The sequence below is a fragment of the Pinus tabuliformis genome, chromosome 8 (genome assembly GCF_031772625.1).
Source record: "Pinus tabuliformis cultivar Carrire ecotype Pingquan chromosome 8, CPIR1, whole genome shotgun sequence".
NCBI lineage: Eukaryota > Viridiplantae > Streptophyta > Pinopsida > Pinales > Pinaceae > Pinus > Pinus tabuliformis.
Genome location: NC_142294.1, coordinates 1,142,379,084 through 1,142,384,328, shown reverse-complemented (window position 1 = coordinate 1,142,384,328; position 5,245 = coordinate 1,142,379,084).

Below are 5,245 nucleotides of genomic sequence, written 5' to 3'. Positions count from 1 at the left end.
TGCTACAAGAAGAGAAACTGCTCCTATAGTAGCCTGTGCACGCATCACAGAAAAAAAGAATCTTGTTTTTTTCATGAGTAGGGGGGCTAATAACGACTTATGAGGCACTCTACAGTAGTCATATCACTCCCTTTAGGACTCTCCACCAGCAGTAGTAACTTGGACATCAACAAGGTACCTGCACACACATCAATAGCAACAACAAAATAACATGAGGAGCAGAGAAGATATGCAAAGGAAGAAAAAACACAAGTCAACTCCCTTGATGGAAATAATAAGGTCCATCTCTAGCATGCACATCCTTGGATCGATTCAATCATCAGGTAGGCATAGGTATGGAAAACTCTCATCTCCTCCCTATGTGTAAATAACAAAAAATGTGTGAATGTCGAGAGGAGGTGTTTTAATAAGTTGGAGGTCACCAATTAACTTGGCAACCCACAGCTAATAAACAAAAAATTATGGTAAGCACTCATGTAATGTGGAGGTGTCACATTAGTCGATTTTGGATCACAAAGATTGGGTGGTGATTATGAGGAATGAGGGAATAATTACTCTGAGTGGGAACAATAGTTAAAAAGAGGAAACCTTGTGTGACTTCCAGGTCATCACAACACTCCAAGCCTAGGCCAAAAATGACATATTATGTATTGGGACCCAAATTATTTTTCATTAACACTCATTTAAAAAATAATTAAGGATAGGATGAGATTGGGGTGCCATCGCTGAGTTTTGAACCTTGTTCTACCCTTTCTACAGGAGGGAGCTACAAGCAAGCCTGCAACTACTACAGGAAGGCCAACAGACTACTACAGGTAGACTAAAAGGGTGAATCAACACTACAAAGAGTTGAATTTCTCTCCAATTTATTATCTTTATCCCAGGGCTAAAGTAAGTGAACCCTCTCCTTCATCCATCCATAAATTGTATGTTGGTGCACTTTAAAATCTACATGAAGTAGCAATACAAGTGTGAAATTGAAATATATTTTTGAGTTGTAGATTAGAGGGAATGTGGCAAATTATCATCAACCAGAGATTTCAACCCACTCCTTCCACTAAATTATACATAAAAGCTATTATAAGAAGTATCTCTTCTTCACATAGATAAAAACATAGAGAAGACATGGGGGGAGGATTTAAAAGAAGGGGTCCCTTAGACACTATAAGAATCCATCTCCACCCTCTAGTGGCATACATTTTTAGAAGACACTAGTGGATAGGATTCTTTTAAATGTTGAAGGGATATGCTCGTGACATTGTATTTGAATTTTCCATGGCCCTAAACTCACCAACATAAGATGACACTACCACTATGGTCAGGACATTAGCTATTTCACTCATCCCTTAGCTAATTAGTCGAGTGAAAACACTAACCCTAGGGATCAATTGGGGAAGAGAAGACAAAACCACCAATTCTGCTCCTAAAAATAACTTCTTCACTCCCAATGAAAAACTTGTCGAATACAATAATAAAGTTTGGAGGGAAAGTGTACCCTATCCCTGGGATGAGGTCCCCTACCATATCATAAACTACATCTCCTGTGAAGGAAGGCTGAGTGTGGTATATGGATACCATTTTAGATTACTTCATGCTCTCAGGTTTCAAGTAGACTTTCCCTTGGTTCAAATAATGAGTGTACCATACTTCCTCCTACACTCCATGAGGGACACGAGTCAAAATGTTAGAGAGAGAAAACACCAATACCTAGGCCACCATGGTTTTATTAAACTAATAATGGTGGATTCCTTGAGAAAAATAAGAATCCCTTTCCTTTTGTCCAAATTCATAGAAATGGATAGATATGCCTTCATTGATACACAGACGCTCACACCAGGTGTCATACCAACCTTTAGCGTTAGAGGCAAAGAGGAGAAAGAAGAATAACAGGGGGAAAAGGCAGAACAAGAAAGAGAAACAAATGCAGAGAGGGCAGGGGAAGATCCAGAGAAAGAGGTAGAGAAAGAGAAATATGAATATGAAGAGGGGGGAAAAGAAAGACCAAGTCTCAAGAAAGCTAGTCAACCTAGAGAAGCAGAGGTATCCCCAGAGCAAGAAAGCTTGTCTCTAGTACCCAATCAAAAATAGGTAGCTACAAACTTATCCACCTTGAGCACCCAAGTCAAATGTAAATGGAAGAGGCAAAGGAAATCTCCCCTCTTCTTTAAGACCAAGAAAAGAACCAGGATCAAGAAAGGAACGCCTCAAACTCCTTCAAAATCCCCAATCACAATTGAAGGGTCCCTAAGTAAGAAAGAGGAGGTGGGGCCCACTAAAATAAAAATTGAAGAGGTCACCTCTCATAATAGATAACAGATACTCCTGTAACATATGTAAGGAGGCCCGCCACTAGATCCACCACCTTCAAACAACCCAGGAAACCTACCACCCTCCAACATAAAGAAAATGGGAAGCTACAAGAAGGGCAGAGAATGCTACAGGAAAAACAAAGTGTGTTACAAGAAAAATAGAGTGTGTTATAAGAAAAATAGAGTATGCTACAAGAGGAAAAAGGGATGATACAGGAGCGGTAGAATGAGAAACAACAGGGTAAAAATGTAACACAACAGCTATAGGAGGTAGAATCTCACGGGGGATTCACTCAGTGAACATCTAACATATCATGTTCATTTGTGGCACATTAAAAAATACACTTAATTTTACTACATACTAGAAAATAGCTCTAAAAATCACATTATTTAACCCCCTGCCAATATGAACCCAATAAAACTTCACAATTTAAAAAACCCATCATTTCATTAGATATTGTAGGTATCCATTTTTTCATTAACATTTTTTTTTTACCCCTTCATATTTTTCTTTAAATTTAAGCTCCATTTTTTATTTTTTCCAATATAAAAACCCTTCACCCCGTATATATCCCCCAATATATTATGGCATTTTTTCCTTAATATATATCCCCCAATATGAACCCACGTGGTATGATATTTCTCCCCCAATGAAGCCCCCATGTAGTAGCTTCCCTAAAAACATTTTAGAAAGACTTCAAAGAGCTCTAGGATCCTAGTACACAACCTAGTTTAAGCTCCTATTATAAATCCATTAAAGCAGGGAGAGTTATTCCCCAAAAAATTGCTAGAAGAAGAAAGAGGAAGAACCCGTAGATGGATGTAGATTGCTAATTCTATAAAGGTGGAAGATGTGGGCCTCATTGAAGAAAAGGTCCTTGAAATGGGAAAATAACTAAGTGAGCTGAGAGAGAAGGAGTTCACAATGAGGGAGAAGCTACAGGTAGAAAATAGATGGTTGAGGGAGAAGCTGCAGGAGAAGGAAAATCAACTGGCCACAATGGAAATCCTCTCCATGGAGGAATTATAGTGAAAAAAACCATTTAAGTCTTACGGACTCATTCTCAAAGAGAAGTGGATGCAATTCCAAATCAAGACCCTAGAAAAAGATGGACCTATGCCATTTCAAGGTTATAAAAAATTCATTGAATTGTGCGCCCAAAATCGCATAGAAGATAGATCAAAATTGGTTCAGTTCTACATGCATAACCTCACCTTCACTAACATGAATATTTGGGATCCCAACACAAAGTTGGGGGATATGAAACTAATTGCCCTAGCATCTTGGATGACTCATGAGGAGGAAAGTGTCGAGGAAGTAAAGAGAGTCATAGAAAAGGAAGAAAAGGAACAACTATATATCATGGTAGAGAAAATAAGGCCAATGGCCATCTCTTAGCAATCCTTTCATCATCTCCAATCATGCTAAACCAGCACCCAAATACCTTTCCACCTAGGAGCAAGCCATATCAAATTTTGAAGACACCCTTAGGCTATTAGGGGCATAAAGCTAGCAAGCTTGTCAGAGGAGATGGAATTCCTTATTCCACAACATCTAGATCAAGGAGTATCACTCTGCTAAAATGTTGAGGAATGCATTGGAAAGGAAACTCCTGTACAAAATACTCATGAAAATATTAAAAGTCAATTGGATTGACTCATGCTCAGTCCACCCTTACTATTAGGCCTACATGCACAAAGAAATGAAGTAGAGGAGAAGAAGGAATGGAAAAAAAAAATAGAAAATAATACAAGCTTCTATCCTCAAGAAGGCACACCATCTGAGGAGCCTTGGGATGTTAGACATGCCACCAAGGCCATGAAGGACATGGAGATAGATGACTGAGTTGCTCAGAGGATTAGAAAAAATTTCAGTAGGGGGTGATGATAAGGCTCATCAACACTTATATCATAGGGGTCATAATTCCATCCTCGAGCTTTAGAACTATCTCTTTCTCACATTTATTTGCTATTTTTGTTATATTATGCTCAGTGAGAAGGGTAAAATATGTTTTTCTATGTCATGTGGCCTAATATGTTTTAAATGTAGGAAATTGATCAATTTTGAGATGATTTCAACACAAGAGCTCGATGTAGACAATAGAGAGAGATTCTAGGAGGTTGTCCACCTCCTTAGTTCCCTCAATCAACCAAAATCACCAATTTTTCTCTCATCATCTCGAGTTCATTGGCAGCCAAGCAGGATGAGGTTATTGGCATCCAAAATAGTGCAATTCAAGGAGATATAGATCCACCTTTCTCGAGTTTTGCGAGACAAACATCCCTATTTTCTAAGGAGGTGTTGGTAGATACCCTCTTGTATAAATAACATGCCAAAGAGTTCATTATGATTCAAACTTTGTTTTTAGCTAAGAGGCTATTGAGCTCAACCACTTCATACTATTATTTTTGGCTTGTTATGTGATTTATTTAACATTGATGCGATGATAATGAGAAGTTTCATATTGATCCAAGACTTGGTTAGTTTCAGAGGGTTGAGGCTCTTGGGTTTGGCCCCAATCTTAGTGGCTTAGGTCCCTCTGATGTATTGGTATTTCTTTTCAGCTTAGAATGTTTGTTAGTTTTTTGCATTTTATTAGAATATAGTTCCACAAAATTCTTGTGACTCCTACCTGTACCTCATCTCTCTCATGGGACTATGAATAGAGGAATCTACAATCACCGCTAAAAAATGATATGTTTATGATTTTTTGGAAAATGGTCCATATTAGCTATCCTGTTTTGCATATGTTTTTTGTATCTTAGAATTTGATTTATTGCTGAGATCATATTTTTTGGCATAAATGAGATAGTGTTTAAATTAAACTCATATTTTCCACCATTGGTTATGTTGTGTTGTAAATTATAAGAGATCATGTGCATGTGATGTTGTAGGAAAGTTGGATCTGCATGCAAGGGTCCTGTCACCATCTCTA